General features: G+C 35.5%; 1 long non-coding RNA gene across 7 annotated transcripts in view; it reads left to right on the plus strand.

Moving 5' to 3' along the window:
• LOC102164643 (uncharacterized) overlaps window positions 1–21063 on the plus strand; it is a 1014431-nt gene that overhangs the window by 943799 nt on the left and 49569 nt on the right. For 2 of the 7 annotated variants that reach the window (XR_306286.4, XR_014820093.1), the window contains 2 exons: window positions 18507–18599; window positions 18675–18763. The exons of 3 other annotated variants lie outside the window; for them this stretch is intronic. This is a non-coding gene — a long non-coding RNA (uncharacterized LOC102164643). The remainder of the gene's footprint in view (window positions 1–18506; window positions 18600–18674; window positions 18764–21063) is intronic. 2 more of the 7 variants (XR_306289.4, XR_014820094.1) reach the window with 1 other exon arrangement.

Raw genomic sequence — 21063 nt, forward strand, 5'->3', positions numbered from 1 at the left:
GCTGACTATTTTTAGTGTAGTGTTTGGATTGTTTTTCTTTCTTATGTGTGTATCCATTGTATTTTTTTTGTTTGTGGTTCCCATTAGATTTTGATATAACCATCTATATGTATACAGAATTGTTTTTGGTTGCTGGTCTCTTAATTTCAAATTCATTTTCAATGCTCTGCATTTGTTCTCATGCTTGCTTTGTTTTATAGATAACAAATCTACATTGTTCTAATGACTGAAATAACTTATTTCATATATTAATACTATGATTTTTCAGTGGTATTAGAATATTTCTTTAATTAATAGTATGCGTGGTATGTAATTCAAAGTTCATTTAAAAAGCCAGTTGAGTTCCCGTCGTGGCTCAGTGGTTAACGAATCTGACTAGGAACCATGAGGTTGCGGGTTCAATCTCTGGCCTCGCTTAGTGGGTTAAGGATCTGACATTGCTGTGAGCTGTGGTGTAGGTCACAGACACAGCTCGGATCCCATGTTGATGTGGTTCTGGCACAGGCTGGTGGCTACAGCTCCGATTAGATCCCTAGCCTGGGAACCTCCATGTGCCGTGGGTGTGGCCCTCAAAAGACAAAAAAATACAAAAAAAAAAAAAGCCAGTTAAAAATACATATTGAAAATCATTTATGGTCATAAACACATAACACTTCATCAATCCTTAAATCCTTAAATGGACAGTCAACAGATATTTCTGCATTTTTAATATAGGCTTAGAATTGTATTTTACATTTTCCAAATTAATAATATACATTATCTTTTAATGTATAAAAATAAATTTCATATCTACTAAATTTATCTTTTCATGAATATTTCAAAAAATCTTTTTTAAAGATTCTGTGTGGAGAATCATCTGCTATGTGTGCTATTTTAAATTTTAAAATTGACCAAAAAAAGAGAATTTTTTACATTAACTGTAAATAAGGTAATACACAAACGAATTGAATCTTAAAATATAACTGACCAAAACTAGGAATAGTTAAGTAGAAAAATGTTTTTCATTTGCTACACTGTCTTTTGTTTTAAGGCAAATTTATATTCAACTCAGGCAGAGCTGTCTCAGGATATATGCCAACATTACATAATTTTCAAAGTACTGTTGATATTTAGTTGAAATGTTAATTGGTTGTAATAACATGTGTGCTTTTATGAATCTCATTTTTTTTTCAGTTTTACTGAAGAAGAGTTAATTTACAGAGTTGTGAGAATTTCTACTGTACCACAAAGTGATCTAGTCATATATGTACACATATATATTCTCTCTCAGATTCTTTTCCCACATAGATTTTCACAGAATACTGAGTAGAGTTCCCTGTGTTATACAACAAGTTCCCATTGGCCAATCATTCCTATACCTCAGTGTGCATATGCCAATACTAAACCCTCAGGCCATCCCTCCCATGCCCCCCAACCTGTCCCCTTTGGTAACCATAAGTTTTACGAAGTCTGTGAGTCTGTTTGTAAGTTCATTTGTATCCCTTTTTTTTTTGTTTTTTGTTTTTGTTTTTTTTTTTTTAGATTCCAAACATAGGTGATATCACGTGATATTTGTCTTTCATGTCTAACTTCACTTAGTATAATGATTTATAGGTCCATTCATGTTGCTGAAAATGGTGTTACTTCATTTTTTTGTTTTGTTTTGTTTTGTTTTTTGTCTTTTTGCCATTTCTTGGGCCGCTCCCGCGGCATATGGAGGTTCCCAGGCTAGGGGTCGAATCAGAGCTGTAGCCACTGGCCTACACCACAACCACAACAATGCAGGATCTGAACCACATCAGTGACCTACATCACAGCTCACAGCAACGCCAGATCCTTAACCCACTGAGCAAGGCCAGGGACCGAACTCTCAACCTCATGGTTCCTAGTTGGATTTGTTAACCGCTGAGCCATGATGGGAACTCCACATCATTGTTTTTATAGCTGTGTAATATTCCATTATATATATTCATCACATCTTCTTTATCCATTCCTCTATTGATGGACATTTATTTGCATCAATGTCTTAATAAAGAGCAAGTATAAAGTGATTTAGAAAAGAAAAATGGGGATCAAAGAGATATCTTAGGAATGAAAAAACAACACAAAATCACACATGTAGGTATATGCTTAATGAATTTACGCTTAAGAGAGTGTGAAATGGGTAATGACAAAAGTAGTGTTTCCATATGACCAATTGATTGTAACATTGGATAAAAAATAAAATGGAGTAGTGATCAAGGAAAGATGAACTAGAATGCGTCCCACATTTTTTGGTTAATGTAAACTTTTAACAATCCAATATAAATATCAAAAACATCGGTACAGAAAAATACTCAGAAACATTAAATTTTGAAGTAATTTCTGAGAGACAACTATTTCTTTTAAATTTATCTATAAGCCCTCCAGGTATCTACATCCTCCAGGTTAAGAGCAAATACCTGTTATGGATTTTCTGTTCAATAGGGAGAAACAGTTATTCATTTAAATTACTGAATTTTAATTCATAACAGTATATACAGTTAAAATGAAATTGTAGTTATTTCAGGACATAAGTTATCATATTTAGGTATTCATTTTCAAGTGTTTAAAGATACTGCTGTCAGTAGCAAATTTTATGTTTAAAATTTTAATTATAAACCCTTTGTGTACACATTCTTTCTATGTAAGCCCAAACACAGAACTAATGGAAGAGTGGTACACAAAACTCCTGTATACTCAGATTTATCAGTTTTGTCCCACTTGTTTTACTCTTATTTCCCTCTTCCTCTTTCTCTGAGATAGTATCCATGTATTATATGTGTATATACTTATACATATTTTCTGCCCTATTTGAGCATGGATAGAAGACAAAATGCCCTTTAAATGTAAGTACTTTAGAGGGAGACAAGATGGTGGAGGAGTAGAGGGACACGCTCGCCCTCTCCCACAAACACAACAAAAAAAGCACATCTACAGAATAAATGACTCGCACAGAACAGCAACCAATCGTTGGCAGAAGAACCTAAACTCCAATAACGGCAAGAAGTTTGTGACATTACTAGGCAAAACAAGAGAAAAGAGGAGAGTGAGAGAAGGTGAATCCGAGTGGGACGGGCGCTCCCTAAAGGGAACTGAGGAGGAGAAAGGGATCCCACACCCTGAAAAGTCACCTACTTGGGGGAAAGATCAGCCGAACCGGAGGAATCTCCAGATGCAGAGAAGAGTGTAGCAGTAAGTTGGAGTATGGAAAAGCCGATCAAGAACCCAATGGATCATCTGAACTACGGGCACAGTCACCAAAAATTGAGACACCTGGGTGGGGGCTTGGTACTGAGTCCTCGGCTCTGGAGGTTAGTCCCTGGGAAAGGGCTGGGGGACGCCTGGGTGGGGCTGGGCACCGAGACCTCGGCTCCGAAGGTTAGTCCCCAGGAAAGGGCTGGGGGGGGCGGGACAGAGCGGAGACTGCTTGGGAGGTCTAGAAACTGGTCTATCAAGTCTGATGGGGCAGAGACTGCCTGGGAGACTAGAAAACAAAGCTGTCACAGAGAAAGGGAGCAATACTCTAGGGGCGGGGAAGTGGAAAGCCACATCAGAGGGAACTTGGGAGAAGAGCCTGGTCTGCGCCCATGCTGGGGAGGGGAGAGAAGAAGGGGTGGGTCCCCATAGAATACTCCCCACACCACAGCAAGCTTACAGGCCTGCTAGCTAGCAGAAAGCTGTGCTTCCCAGTGCATCCCCTCCCCCCACCCCTGCCACCCCCTATGCTCTCGCCAGACCTGGGGAAGCCTGCCATCTGTGAGGGCTGGCCTCAAACATTGCCTGAAACCTACCACTGCAGCGGCTGTCCCTGCACAGGCCTGCTTGCCCTTTGGTGGGGCTACACTTCCGCAGAGCAGCACCAAACACCACCAGCCCCGAGAAAAGGCCTGCAGCCCAGAAAAGCTAGAACAAGCCTAGCCAGGCCGTGAAAAGATCTGCCTAATTCTCGGACGGTCTTTCAGAGTCCAGCTGCCCTGGGGAGGAGCCTCTTGGGTTTTCAGTGGCCCTGCTATCCACCAAAGCCCTCAGGGGGTGCCCCACTCCCGCAGAATAGCTGCTCAGCACCACCAGCCCCCTGGAGGGCCCCCTGCAGCCCAGAAAAGCTGCAACAAGCTCAGCCAGACTGTGAAAAGATCTGCCTACATTCTCAGGCCGTCCTTCTGAGTTGGGCTGCCCTAGGGAAGAGCCTCTTAGGTTCTCAGTGACCCAGATAGCTGCTCCAGCCCCCAGGGGGTGCTGCACTCCTGAGGAACAGCTGCCCAACACCACCAACCCCCTGCAAGAACCCCACAGCCTAAAAACACCACAGCAAGCTCTGCATGACCAAGTGAAATCTGTTACCATCGTGGTGTGGACCTCCCAATCCTGTCTGCCCTCAGGAAGTCCTCCTTTGCTTCAAAGAGACCCTGTTAGCCCCATCAACACACCAGAAAAGCCACACTGCCTCAAAAAAGATTGACCAACAACACCAGTCCTCAGGAAATATTCCACGGCAGTGACAAGGCAAACACTGCCCGATCATGGAGAGTACAACTCCCTCAGGAGAAAGAAAACAACAAGCAAGATGAAGAAGCTGAGAAACCACCCCCAGTCAAACCAACAGGAGAACTCACCTAAAAGAGTCAACAATGAAACAGATCTCTGCAGTGTGAAAGACCTGGAGTTCAAAAGAGAAATAGTGAAAATACTGAAGAAATTAAGAGAAGATATGAATAGTAATGCACATACCCTCAGAAAGGAACTAGAAAATATAAGGAGGAGCCAAGAAAAACTAGAACATTCATTTGCAGAGATACAAACTGAACTAAGGGCAGTAAAAACCAGAATGAATAATGCAGAAGAATGAATCAGTGATATGGAAGATAGAATAATAGAAATCACCCAATCAGGTCAGCAGACCGAAAACCAAATCAAAAAACAGGAAAGCAATATAAGAGACCTATGGGATAATATAAAGCGGGCCAATCTACGCCTAATAGGAATTCCAGAAGGAGTAGAAAAAGATAAGGGAATGGAAAATATATTTGAAGAAATTATCACTGGAAACTTCCCAAATCTAAAGGATACTGGGTTCAAGATACAGGAAGCACAGAGGGCCCCAAACAAATTGAATCCAAATAGCCCCACACCAAGACACATCATAATAAAAATGGCAAAAGTTAGTGATAAAGAGGATCCTAAAGGCAGCAAGAGAAAAGCAGAATGTTACCTACAAGGGAACCCCCATAAGAATATCAGCTGATCTCTCTACAGAAACACTACAGGCCAGGAGGGAATGGCAAGAGATATTTAAAGTGCTAAAAGGAAAAAATATGCAACCTAGAATACTCCATCCAGCAAGAATATCATTTAAAATAGAAGGGGAAATAAAATTTTTTCCAACAAAAAAAAACTTAAAGAATACAGCAACACAAAACCCAGGTTAAAGGAAATATTGAAAGGGCTTCTCTAAACCAAAAAGAAAGGAAGGAAAGGGAAGAAAAAAGAAAAGAAATAAAAAGAAGAAGAGGAAGAACTAGGACTGAGGAAACCACAATCAGAGACCAGTCACTCAAATAAGCCAGCATACAGATTTAATCATGAACATGCTTCAAACAAAATAAAATTAAAAAGAAAAAAATAAAAAAGAGTCATCAAAACCATAAAATGTGGGCAAGGGATGTTAGGAAGTAAATAACCCTTTTAGTTTGTTTGTTTGTATGTTTCTCTTCTTAATTTTAATATAGTAATGAAGTGTTTGAAATTACAGGACCATCAGGCTAAAACACACAATTATGGGACGGGGTTAGCATACTTAAAAAACAGGGCAACCACAAGCCAAAACCAAATATCGCATTTGCAAAAAATGAAAAAAAAAAAAAAAAACACTCAAGCAGATAATAAGAGGAGACCATCCAACCAAAAAAAAAAAGAAAAGAAAAGAAAGGAAGAATGGAGAACCATAGAATCAACTGGAACACGAGGTTCAAATGGCAATAAATAATCATCTATCAATTATCACCTTAAATGTCAATGGACTGAATGCCCCAATCAAAAGACACAGAGTGGCTGAGTGGATAAAAAGGCAGAAACCTTCAATATGCTGCCTTCAAGAAACTCACTTTAGGACAAATTATACATATAGATTGAAAGTGAAAGGGTGGGGAAAAATATTTCACGCCAATAGACATGACAGAAAAGCAGGAGTCGCAACACTCATATCAGACAAAATAGACTTTAAAACAAAAGACATAAAGAAAGACAAAGGACACTACTTAATGATTAAGGGATCCATCCAAGGAGAGGATGTTACTATCATCAACATATATGCCCCAAACATAGGAGCACCCAGATACATACAACAAATATTAACAGACATAAAGGGAGATATTGATGAGAATACAGTCATAGTAGGAGACCTTAATACCCCCCCCTCACATCAATGGACAGATCCTCTAGACAGAAAACCAATAAAGCAACAGAGATCCTAAAGGAAACAATAGAAAAGTTAGACTTAATTGATATCTTCAGGACACTACATCCAAAAAAATCAATATACACATTCTTCTCAAATGCACATGGAACATTCTCAAGAATTGACCACATATTGGGACACAAAGCTAATCTCAATAAATTTAGGAGCATAGAAATTATCTCAAGTATCTTCTCTGACCACAATGCCATGAAATTAGAAATCAACCATGGGAAAAGGAAAGAGAAAAAAACCTACTACATGGAGACTAAACAACATGCTACTAAAAACCAATGGGTCAATGAGGAAATCAAGAAGGAAATTAAAAACTACCTTGAAACAAATGATAATGAAGACACAACCTCTCAAAATCTATGGGATGCTGTGAAAGCAGTGCTCAGAGGGAAATTTATAGCAATACAGGCCTTTCTCAAAAAAGAAGAAAGATCCCAAATTGACAACTTAACCCTCCCCCTAAACGAACTAGAAAAAGAAGAACAAAAAAGTCCTAAAGTCAGCAGAAGGAAGGAAATTATAAAGATCAAAGAAGAAATCAATAAAATAGAGACTCAAAAAACAATAGAGAAAATTAATGAAACCAAGAGCTGGTTCTCTGCAAAGGTGAACAAAATTGACAAACCCCTGGCCAGACTCACTAAAAAGAGGAGAGAAAGAACCCAAATAACCAAAATTATAATTGAAAAAGGAAAAATCACAAGGGATTCAGCAGAAATACCAAAAGCCATAAGAAAATACTATGAACAACTATATGGCAACAAGTTTGACAATCTTGAAGAAATGGACAATTTTCTAGAATCTTACAGCCTGCCAAAACTGAATCAAGCAGAAACAGACCAACTGAACAGACCGATCACTAGAAATGAAATTGAAGAGGTCATAAAATCACTCCCTACAAATAAAAGTCCAGGACCAGATGGCTTCACAGGTGAATTTTATCAAACATATAAAGAGGAATTGGTGCCCATCCTCCTTAAACTCTTTCAAAAGGCTGAAGAAGAAGGAATACTCCCAAAGACATGCCACCATCACCCTCATTCCAAAACCAGACAGAGATAACACCAAAAAAGAAAACTATCACCCAATATCATTGATGAATATAGATGCAAAAATTCTCAACCAAATCTTAGTCAACCGAATCCAACAACATATCAAAAAAATTATACACCATGACCAGGTTGGGTTCATCCCAGGTTCACAAGGATGGTTCAACATACGCAAATAATCAGCATCATACACCACATTAACAAAAAAAAAGTCAAAAATCATATGATCATCTCAATAGACGGAGAAAAAGCATTTGACAAAGTCCAACATCCATTCATGAGCAAGACCCTCGCCAAAGTGGGTATAGAGGGAACATTCCTGAACATAATCAAAGCCATTTATGATAAACCCACAGCAAATATAATCCTCAATGGGGAAAAACTGAAAGCCTTCTCCCTCAAATCTGGAACAAGACAGGGATGCCCACTCTCACCACTGCTCTTCAACATAGTTTTGGAAGTCCTGGCCACAGCAATTAGACAAACAAAAGAGATAAAAGGCATCCATATAGGAAGAGAAGAGATCAAACTGTCAGTGTATGCAGATGACATGATACTATACCTAGAAAACCCTAAGGACTCAACCCAAAAACTCCTAGAACTGATTAATAAATTCAGCAAAGTAGCAGGATATAAGATGAACATTCAGAAGTCAGTTGCATTTCTGTATACCAGCAATGAAACATTAGAAAAGGAATACAAAAATAAGATACCTTTTAAAATTGCACCTCACAAAATCAAATACCTCGGAATACACCTGACCAAGGAGGTAAAGGACCTATATGCCGAGAACTATAAAACTTTAATCAAAGAAATCAAAGAAGATGTAAAGAAATGGAAAGATATTCTATGTTTCTGGATTGGGAAAATCAATATTGTAAAAATGGCCATACTACCAAAGCTATCTACAGATTCAATGCAATCCCTATCAAATTACCCATGACATTGTTCACAGAACTAGAACAAACAATCCAAACATTTATATGGAACCACAAAAGACCCAGAATCGCCAAAGCAATCCTGAGAAACAAAAACCAAGCAGGAGGCATAACTCTCCCAGACTTCAAGAAATACTACAAAGCCACAGTCATCAAAACATTGTGGTACTGGTATCAAAACAGACAGACAGACCAATGGAACAGAATAGAGAATCCGGAAATAAATCCTGACACCTATGGTCAATTAATCTTTGACAAGGGAGGCAAGAACATAAAATGGGAAAAAGAAAGTCTATTCAGCAAGCATTGCTGGGAAACCTGGACAGCAACATGCAAAGCAATGAAACTAGAACACACCCTCACACCATGCACAAAAATAAACTCCAAATGGCTGAAAGACTTAAATATACGACAGAACACCATCAAACTCGTAGAAGAAAACATAGGCAAAACACTCTCTGACATCAACATCATGAATATTTTCTCAGGTCAGTCTCCCAAAGCAATAGAAATTAGAACAAAAATAAACCCATGGGACCTCATCAAACTGAAAAGCTTTTGCACAGCAAAGGAAACCCAAAAGAAAACAAAAAGACAACTCACAGAATGGGAGAAAATAGTTTCAAATGATGCAACTGACAAGGGCTTAATCTCTAGAATATATAAACAATTTATACAACTCAACAGCAAAAAAGCCAATCAATCAATGGAAAAATGGGCAAAAGACCTGAATAGACATTTCTCCAAGGAAGATATACAGATGGCCAGCAAACACATGAGAAAATGCTCAACATTGCTGATTATAAGAGAAATGCAAATCAAAACTACCATGAGATACCACCTCACACCAGTCAGAATGGCCATCATCAATAAATCCACAAATAACAAGTGCTGGAGGGGCTGTGGAGAAAAGGGAACCCTCCTGCACTGTTGGTGGGAATGTCAACTGGTACAGCCACTATGGAGAACAGTTTGGAGATACCTTAGAAATCTATACATAGAACTTCCATATGACCCCGCAATCCCACTCTTGGGCATCTATCCAGACAAAACTACTTAAAAGAGACACGTGCACCCGCATGTTCATTGCAGCTCTATTCACAATAGCCAGGACATGGAAACAACCCAAATGTCCATCGACAGAGGATTGGATTTGGAAGAGGTGGTATATATACACAATGGAATACTACTCAGCCATCAAAAAGAATGACATCATGCCATTTGCAGCAACATGGATGGAACTAGAGTATCTCATACTGAGTGAAATGAGCCAGAAAGACAAAGACAAATACCATATGATATCACTTATAACTGGAATCTAATATCTAGCGCAAATGAACATCTCCTCAGAAAAGAAAATCATGGACTTGGAGAAGAGACTTGTGGCTGCCTGATGGGAGGGGGAGGGAGTGGGAGGGATCGGGAGCTTGGGGTTATCAGATACAACTTAGAATAGATTTACAAGGAGATCCTGCTGAATAGCATTGAGAACTTTGTCTAGATTCTCATGTTGCAACAGAACAAAGGGTGGGGAAAAAAATGTAATTGTAATGTATACATGTAAGGATAACTTGATCCCCTTGCTGTACAGTGAGAAAATTAAAATAAATAAATAAATAAATAAATGTAAGTATTTTAGGACATGTTCTCATATAACAATATAATTAATGAAACCAAGAAATTCAACATTGGTATAATAATAAGTTCTAATCCAGAGTCAATATTCACATTTCAATGAATGAAGACCATTGGCTGAATAATAGCTTTAATAACTACTTGTATTCCAGGATCCAGTGAAGGGTTAAGCATAACATTTAGTTTTCATGTCTCTATAGTGTCCTTTAAGTGGAGACAGTTCTTTGTTCATTTTTGTTTATTTTTGTTTTGTCCTCGTATGAATTTTATTTGATTGAAAAAAAAGATCAATATTTTTTAATGTCTTTCAGATTGGATTGATTAAATTCATGTCATGAATTCTTTGAATGAATGCCACAAAAGCAAAACTATATCTTTTACAAAATATTTTAAATATTTTTATATTCTATTTTGATGGTGCTTTGATTTCAAGACTCTTAACAATTATTAAGGTTAACTCATTTAGGAAGAGAGAAGTATGCTCAAATTATACTCTGTATAAAATACATTTTTCAGTGTGTCATATATCAGAAAAGGAACAAGTATTGGTTTTAGTATTCAAGAGACATCATGTATATTTTTTTATGGCAGGGACTAGGAACATAGTGTGAAACTAAGCAGGGTGAATAAAAAAGTTCAGAGTGTTCAATTGTATTCTATAGGAGAGTGAAATAAAATTGTTGTCTTATGAAAGCGTAAAAGTTAAAATATGCTCACACACAGTCCAGCATAAGCTCTATATTAAATGCTTTACAACTTTTGTGCACCTGTCTCCTCACATTGCAAAGTAAGTGATTAAATCCTAAGCATATTTCTCAGAAACAGCTGTAAAACATGGAAGAGCTCTGAGACAAGCACAAATACCATTTACATTTTGATGCTTAAAGAGAGGCACTTTGTCAGTTGGAAAATTAGAGGTGAAATGCAGGCATGAGGCCAAAATCTCTATCATTTTAAAAACTAATGCCTATTATGCATTATGCCATACCAGATTGGAGTAACAACATTAAATATTCTCAGCTAATAAAAGTGGTTCATTTTACTGAGAAATTTTAGGATAGCTCTGTTAATATTTATAATAAAATGTCTATGCATATTTAGTAAACTTTTTACTAATGAAAGCATCTAATATTGAGATTTAAAAAAAGAGAAAATGGTACATTTTTGGATTTATTGACCTCTAGCCTTTGTCCCATGGCTCTACTTGTTTCTTATCCCAGTTTTGTGACAATTTTTACTATTTTTAAATGGCATTTATTTTTGAGGTGCAATGGTTACAAAACAAATTTTCAAAACCTTTATATTGTTAGGCAAATTCATCATAAGTGCTAAACATAAAACAAATTAAACAAAACTCTGAATAACCATGGTAATGTCAGATGTGTAAATATGAATCTTACAGCGTAATATCTAAAAACTATACAAATCAACAAGAAGTACCAATTACACCACACAAAACATATGCATCAGTGTAAGCAGAAAACAGAGAATACTACCAACTTCAAATCCCATAAGTTGAAACCAAGAGGAGTATATTTTTTTAAAAACTTAGAGGCATTGAAGATAATCAGGAAAATAACCAAGAGCATAATAATGAGATTAAAAAAAAAAAGTACAAGAGTTTTGAGTAGAATAGATGAGACAGTGGATGGAGAATCAAAGCCCCAATATAGGTATAATTTGACTTCCTGAGAATGAAAAATCAAGAAAGAAAAATAATCAAAGTATAAACCAAGAACACGTCATTGATGAAAAAGTGAGAAGAAAAAGAGGACAAAAAGGAGCATGCAGGAGTAGTGGAAGAGCAGACCTGAATTAACAAATTGAATGCACCTATTTCATACTTGGGAGAATGGCCTCACATCAGTTTGAAATACATTCAAGTCAAACTTAGATAGGGAATAAAGTATGCTTGCTAGCAAAAGAACCATGTAATTAAAAAGACAGGAGCATTGGAGTTCTCAAAAACATGTAAACAAAAACAGTATTGCAGCTGCAGTTTCAAAAATATTTGAGAGACTCTGAACCAATAAATGACTTAATGATCAAAATCGTAACAAATATTAATATCAGGGAAAGTGATATTAATTTTTGAAAAAAATAGTAAAATATCTTCACGTAACAAAGAGATAAGTTGGGAACTCAGCAAAAATATAATGTAAGATTAGATATTGAAACATAACTGTAAATCTTAGACTAAAGTAAAGAATAGAGATGACATAATAATACTATGTAATATTTTATGTCTAGAAATATAGAAATACGATAATAAAAATAGGAAGAGTGTGACGAGGAAAAGAGAATAAGCTAATTGATAGATGTAGAGGCTACATGTAGATGTTGTTAAAACCATAACCATTAAATGTTAAAGACAGGAAAATAAGAAATGCCATTGACTTCAAAGACAAATACTATGCAAAAAAGAACAAACACTTTTAAAAAGATCAAATTAAATAAAATAAATAGAAAACTTCATAGAAAAAGAAAGAGTCGATATTAAGTAAGACAGTAATAAACATTAAAAAAAAAAAACTATTATGCAGAGTTGAGACCCTTGGTAGAGGTCGTAACTTAATTCATCCCTTAAAATAAAATAAATTTATACTTTGCTTACAAAGCAAGATCCAGCTGTACACAATACACAAGAAACAAATATAAAGCACAGTAATCCTAAAAGACTTTTAAAAAGACAGGTAGTGATAAACCAGCCAAAGTTCTGTTAAGAAAACACAAACACTTCCTTTCCCTCAGTGGACGCATGGGAGGAATTGGGGAAACTAACGCCATCAGAAAATAAGAGAAGGTCATCTGAAAAGGAAGAGCCAGGGCAACTGCAAATTTGTAAACTCATCCCATCTTTTTCATTCGTGCTCTATATACTTGCAGGACAAACAAACAAAAGACAAAGAAATTATCTTGAAGGCAGCCAGAGAAAAATGAAAAATATGCTCTGTCCCTTTTTACTCCTTCTTCATGCCATCAGTACATTTGCTTTTTTCTCCATATTTAATGTTCAAAATAACTGAAGTTTAATAATAATAATTCACAGTGCCAGTTAGCTAGTATATATACTCATTTTTACTAAGGAAACTATTCAAAGGGCCTGTATTATATTGAAGAATGTTATTGTAGCCTATGTCTAGAGTCAGGGGAAAATTCAAGATTTTCCATTCTTTACATCTCAAAATATTGAAGAAGAGAGAGATAGGACTTTTTGTATATCAGACAAAATTCAGGGGATAGTTTCTTAAGTTATAAGGGGTGGGATGTTAGCAGGTAGTTATTAAAATGTATGTTAGAGTATAAATAGGTCTTTGGGGTTTGGAAGACTCAGGGGTAAGCATATAGTACTTACGGACTCAACAGAAGAATGATAAGCTTTTGTAATAGTGTCATTTTCTGTAAAGACAAAAGGGGAGGGTGTTTGGAGGTTGTGAGAGAAGGGATATAAGACGGTCATGTTGCACAGTTCCGGTCTGGCTCAGCAGGCTAAGGATCCAGCGTTTTCACTGCAGTGGCTGAGGTCCCTGCTGTGACATGGATTAGATCGCTGGTCCAGGAACTTCTGCATGCCATGAGTGAGGTAGAAAAAGAGAGCGAGAGAAGAAAAGAAATGGACATGTTGGGTGTAGGGAGAGAGGTTTTCATCATTGTTATAATTATCAACACTTTTATGAGTATCCTCATCGTTTTTCCTTCTCATCATCATTCTTCCTTACTGAAAATTAGCTTTCAAGCTAATTTGAAAGGGTGAAAGATGGGATAAGCTTTCAACAATAAGGTTTTATTTATTAATTTAATTCATTTCTGCTATGCTATTACTTGCAATTTCACAAAGAATGCAACTTTGTTACAGTTACAATTCTAGTCTTGTTGATTTTTAGACCTAAGATGTGTTCAGGCATTATTTTGTTGTATAGCATTTACTTTTAATAATTATGATAATTTAGTAATTTTAATGTGATATTTATAAAACAAACTAGTAAAGGTTCAGATTCAGATTCAAAAAAAATTTAATTTTTGACTTTTTATTTAAACATAAAATTGACAGTTCTGTTTTCAGCCTACTGAAATAAAGAAGCTATTAAAATTGGAAACTTGCTGATATTTCAGTTCTATTAATAGTTTAGTCTTTGGTTCAAATTACTTAATAGATTTTCAATTACTTCGGTGTAACATAAAATTTCAGCAATTTTTTCCTTCTAAAATTATGTAAATCATAATAAATTCTTTTGCACTCCTGTGACATATTATCAATATTCCTTTTACCATTTAACTTCATATACAGAATACCAGGACTAGTGATCAATTATCATATCGATCAACTTTATCACATTTTATAACTTTTATTCAATTCTTGAATAGCCTGCTAGCTACACACACAAAGCTTAGATTTATGTTAAAATCTTTAAGCCATTATTGTATTACATCATAATACAGGGTGAGGTTCTAGTTTCTGGGGATATTCACATACAATATCCAATCAATTAGATCAAGACAATTTTTATGATTTATAAATGCAAAATGTTGCCAGAGTTAAAATTTTCTCATTGAATATGCCCTAATAGACTATGAATTTCAAATGTGATAACCTTAAAACTGATTTTGTGGTGACCAAGAAAAAGCATTTTGTGTATGTATATATAGAGAGAGAGAGAGAAAGAGAGAGAGATTATGTATATATATACGAACACACACACACACACACACACACACACACACATATATATATATATATATATATACATGGAGAGAGAGATGTATATTCTTCAGAAAAAAACCATGTTTTATTTTAACTCAGCTCCCTTTTTTTAACCATCTAGGTAGGTGTGGTCCAATTTATAGAGCTTCATTTACTAGACCTGGGTTTTGTTGCCATATTAGAAGTAAATCATGAACTAAAAAGCACTGTTCTTGAAGACTCATAATGCTAGAGTCTTTCATTTTATTTCATATTTATGATAATGGTTTCTTCAAGAGGGTATGTTAAGCTAATATTTTGAGAAACCATCCTTCAGAGTTCAATCACCAGGACTTCCTAGGTAACAATTTCAAAATTTCAGAATAAAACATTCACTGCTGAACTTTCTTTAGTTCAATTATGATGAGAATACATGTAAAGCTAAAATCCAGCCTAGGGAAAAGGAAGAAAACCCAAATTATTATTGCTATTTTATTTTTCTCTCAAGCATCTTAGCCTAAAGTTGTAGATGGCTGCCATAAATGATCTTTTCCCATTGTCTATGTTAAAGGTTAGAGAAGAAAAAGGCCATCTAGTAACAGATGGGTTTGCCTCTTGTTACTTTAAAAGACCCTACTGCAACTCAGAGAGGTCCTCAGAGAATGAGGACTTTCTCTGACAGCATAATTTTCCCAGAATCAAATTCATTTTGAGCAAAAATTGCCACTCTCCAGTTGACGGGTCACGGGTGCAAACAGGACCACAGAGCATGATAATCATTCCCCACAGGTGAAGGCCCAGCTGGAGAGTGAACAGCAATGGTAACAAGACGAAGAGCTTCACCACTAAAATTCCATCAGAGAAGTTATTACTGTGTTTGGCTTTATGGATTCTGTCAAAGAGAAATGACTTCAGCTGCTACTGACTGCTAGCTGTAACCCCTGCCACTTTTGTACAGAGGCTAGCAGATCAGCTTGTTGAAATTTCAAGAGGCTGACTCAGGGAAAAAGAATAATAGTACCATGGAGTCTTTATCTGAGCTGCATCAGGACTTTCAGATAATTAAATATATAGTCTGTGTTTATTTTCTAGTATAAATCCAATCTGAAAAATTCCCAAATGTACATATTTCCCATTTGGCATGATACGACTTCACAATTTTATAAAACCTGACTAGTAAGTAAATATTTAAACCTAAAAGAGAATTATTTTCTCTGTGGTAGGAAGGGTGTTTTTTTTATCTCCCCATTTAATCAGTACCATAATTATTTCAGAGAAAATAGCAAATAGTCACAAGTCACTTTTTTGTGTGTAAAGTTTTAAAATTCCTAATTAGAAATAGATATAAGAACATTGCAATTCCATTAAAATTATACATACAAGGATCAATATACACATTCTTTTCCTCACATTATCCTCCATCATGTTCCATCACAAGTGACTAGATAAAATTCACTGTGCTATACAGCAGGATCTCATTGCTTATCCACTCCAAATGCAATAGTTTGCATCTACTAACCCCAGACTCCCAGTCAATCCACTCTCTCCCTCTCCCCCCTTCGACAACCACAAGTCTGTTCTCCAGTCCTTTCTGCTTATATCTTATGATCTTTTGAAAAAAAGTTTTGAGACAAAGAAAATAGCTTGCTTATATAAAAAAAAAACTATCATTTACTGTAGCTATGGATTAAATCAGCACATCTAGATTTAATTAATACTATATGATGAAAGCACACTACAAGGAAATCTAATTATTTAGCTAAACTTATTACTTATACTTAAAACAAGAGGTTAAGGTAGATTTATGTTCCTGGAGATAATGGCATAGATACTTCTTTGCTAAAAGACATGAATTAAAATATTTTCTTACATTCCACAGGTTTTCTTTTCATTCCATTGTTTCTTTTGCTATATCAAGCTTTTAAGATTGATGTAGTCCTATTTCTTTTATTTTTGTTTTCATTGCCCATGCTTTTTGTATCATAGTTAAAAAATTTTTTGCCAAGACCAACATCAAAGAGCTTTTTCTCTATGTTTTCTTCTAGGAGATTTTTGGTTTCAGGTCTAACATTTTTTTAAATTAATTTTTGTTAATGATGTAAGATAGAGGTCCAAAGCATTATTTGGCATGTGAACATCCAATTTCCTCAGGACCATTTATTAAATAAATCATCCTTTCCTCATTGTGTATTCTTACTTCCCTTGTCAAATATGAGTTGACTGTATATACCTGGGTTTATTTCTGGGCCCTCCATTCTGTTCTACTGGTCTCTGCATCTCAGCAATTTACAGATTCAAGGCAATCCCTATCAAAATCCCAATGGTATTTTTTATAGAAATAGGAACAACAATCCTAAAAGTTCTATATAACTACAAATATCCCAAACAGCCAAAGCAATCATAAGAAGGAAATACAAAGTTGGAGTGATCACATGCGGTTTCAAACTGTCCTACAAAGCTTCAGTAATGAAAACATTCTGTTAGGGTTAGGGTTAGGGTTAGGGTTAGATTCCTTACCACTGAGTCACAAGGGGAACTCCTGATAACTTCTGAGTATTCAAAATTAGAATTAAAAATATAAAGCAAACTTGGTTAACTGTATCAATCTGCCCTCAATTACAAACTTAACCTGAATGTTTCTAATAAATATACCGACACCTGCTTTTTGCATCAGTAGAATTAAATTCAGATATGATAACTTTATAGAGGGAAGCCAAAAACTTGGAAATGACAACAGTAATAAAATGATCCTAATTTCATTCAAGCTGGAAATGTTTCCCCAAATGGCTGAAAGTAGTTGATAATCCAATTCATTCTAAAGTTTCAAGTTGCAGTCATTTGTCAGTTCACCTCTAAATTGGTAACTTATAATAGTTATTTTGTTTGGGAGGCTAGGTTTTTTTTTGTTTTTTTTTCCCTTGTTGGCTTCATTATGGATCTTTTTTTTTTTTTTTCTCACCAAAAAATATTTCAGCAATCAAAGACTGAACTATTCCAGCTCCAAAATTATTAGTCGTTTCACTTTTCCAATAGCACAAAGACAATTACAAGCTCTCATCAGCACCATCAGTGATTTTGGTAAGAAACACAAGGATATCTTGAAAACTAAAACGTACGCTTACTCCCAACCCTTTGTGTGATAATAATTACTAGGTAAATTGATATTTTAAAAACTACTAATACACACTTTAATGAATAACCATTCCAGCTGTAGATCAGTGCAAAATTTAGTATTACCATGAAAAACGGAGGAACAGAAAAAAACTTCATGAATTGACAAGGATAGGTTATATAGTTGTCAGTTGTTTTAGATTCATGACAAATGAACTCAAAACTCTAATAGCAGAAACCTATCAAAATATTAGTTGTGCCTTTGATTCTTTATAAATTCTATGTCTTTTATCATGAATAAATTTATGATTATTTAAATCATAATTATTTTCATTATTTCCCACTATCAGGCCTATATGGGCCACTGAGCAGTGAACATTTTTACCCCCCATCCTTATCCCCAAATCTTCCTTTTACTGAATATTTCCATGGTGAAATAACAGTCGAAAGCATAGTAACACAGATATGCCCTTATTCATTCTACGTCTACTAAGGAAAAAAATATACAGGAAATTCTCTCAAAATAATTCTTTTGAAAATGTGAATTTGTTTCCAGGCAATTGATATATTACGGAATTACTTGAGAATAATCCAATGTGTCTGTTTGTGCACGATTTCATCCATAGAAACATTAAATTGTACAAGAAACTGTATCTGGCTGACCTGAGAGGAGTGAGAATTCACAACATACACAAGCAAATGCCATAATCCTCTACCAGGTACATCATTTCACCACAATGTGTTTTGAGCCAGACTATCCATATGTGCTGCTGCAACTTTCTGTCTAATTTCAGATAACTGTTCTTCCACCACTTCACCATAACGCAAAAGATACAAGTGCTCAGAAGCCTATTTCTATAACAAACTACAGTTTTTATTCAAGGTAAGATGTCACATACATTATAGTACAATATTTATGTGTTTCTTGACAAGTCAACATGTCTGAAATTTACTGTGCTACATTTTTTATTTATCTTTTTTTTTTTAAGTGTCACTAATGAAGTTTTGACTGTTTTGCCCCAGAGCCATTTCCCCCGTGAACCTTTGCTTCACTGTGCAGTTTTGCATAGCTTGGTGATTTTCAGGGATAAACAGGTTGTGTTATAGCAAAGCCAAATATGTTTTATTCTATGGAGAATATAGTCAAAATAAGAGAAATAAAACATAGTGCTAGAAAAATCTAGGCACTCTTCAATGACGACATTTCATATAGAGTTAAACACTGTCCAATCTCAGTTTAGTTTCCTTGTTTCTTTCTGGATTGGAATTTTATTCCTATGATGTATATAGTAGCTGTTCATTTTGGCAAACAAATTTTGCAAAAATCAGAACTTGGCCTCTAAAACCAAACCAAAACAAATTAAAACATGTTTTTGCAAATGTGAGATCCAGCCTATAATATTTGAGAAGCTGTTCATGGGTCCTAAAATTACCTTTGTAGTTTGAAACCCAAGACTAATTTTATCTCAGTGTTACTCCCTCTTCTCAACTACAAGCACTCATGTAAAAAAAAATAATCCCATTAGGGAATGTTCACTGACTGTTGGAACTCCATGATAGCTAAGTCTTAATTGAATATTATTATGTCCTGTTCACAGTGAACTATTTAATTGCTCTCTTCGTCTACAAACCTTCTCTTCTACAGTACCTGAAACAAAGTAGTGCAGAAAGACAAAGACCAAGGGAACAGGTTGGGATCCACTTTAGTTCTACATCTTAATGTCATAAACTAAGGTACAGGGATAGAAATACAAGGATAGTTTTCAACATTTGAGTCCTAGGAATATGATATAAACATTCATTATCAATTTACTTTTTCACTGACACTGAGAGAAGACATAATATTTTCATCACAAAATGTCACCATCATCAATGGAAAATGATAATGAATAACAGAACATAAGTGAGAAATTTTAAGTAAAAACAAAATATAGAAATATTTTTTAAATGGAAGAACTTGTGAGAAAATCTTATATAAATTTCAGTGAACAAATCCTAAGTTTTGTGGGAAAATATGATTCCATTTCTTCTTTCATTTAAGTCTTTTTCCAAGTAATCAAATCATCTCATCCCCTCCCCCCAATAACATTCTTTGAGGTGTTTCCTTGTGTTCCTCGTCTCAAATAATTTATTCAATTAGGCAATATTAATTACTTCTCAGCAAAAGAGGAAGTGAAGGTTCAGAGAAACCAAGGAAACCAGTAAGTATCCTGAAACTGAAAAAGATGCACCAGGAGCTAAAATGCATCTTTGGGTTGTAAGCTCTCTGGGTCAACATGTGGGGATTCCCTAGGCTGATTTGGGGAGATTTATAGTGAAGTAAATAAAAATGCAATGGGAAAATTAAGTAAAAAAGATAACATGACAAGTTGCATCCAGGCTGCATATGGTCTTCAATGACATGTTTAGGAATTTTTTCATGTACCTGTAAGGAATTTCAGTCATGTACAATAATCTCTGAAATTAACTTAGTTTATAGTTTAAAAATATTAATTATCTCAGAGTAACTGAAAATGGGACCTGTCATATGAAATGTTATGAGAGGAGGCTAAAGGGATACTTCAAGGAAAAATTGTAGTGTAGAAGACTTTGCATCCTTTTTAAGAAATGGTGAAAATTACTACAGTTTTGACTGTAAGCTAGAGAAAGTACCAAAAATAAATTTCACGGAATAAGCAGAAGTAATTAACCTCAAGCTTGAATGAATCAGAAAACTAGAATAAATTCATAAATCAAAACAAACAAAAAACAATACCAAGAAACAATGACTAAGAAAAAGAGAGAATGCAAACATATGCATCAAAAAGAGAAAGGTGCATACTGTACAGACTTCTTTTTCTCCTCTGATAGGTCCCACTTCCTCATTTTAATAATAGCATCCTCTCATTTCAGCAAGGACTGACCAGCTAGAGACTATATCTCTCAGCCTTTCTTGCAGCCCTATGTAACTATATCCTTGAACTAAATCCTTGCAGATGATGGGAATGGAAGTGGTATTTGCAAATGTTAGGGTGTGTTCTTAAGAGAAAGAAAATGTCCTTCTTTCTGCTTCCTAAAATGGAAACTTAATGAAAAGCCTTGTCTGTGTGGCATCAGAAGGGATGACAAGACAATGATACAAAGGAGAATGCGTCCCTGAATGACTTTGTATAAAAGAGCTCCCCTCATTTCTGTTCCTTGAGA

The sequence above is a fragment of the Sus scrofa genome, chromosome 11 (genome assembly GCF_054392235.1).
Source record: "Sus scrofa isolate SSC_HxYL_T2T_F1_AM1 chromosome 11, Sscrofa_HxYL_maternal_Yorkshire_Landrace_v2.0, whole genome shotgun sequence".
Lineage (NCBI taxonomy): Eukaryota > Metazoa > Chordata > Mammalia > Artiodactyla > Suidae > Sus > Sus scrofa.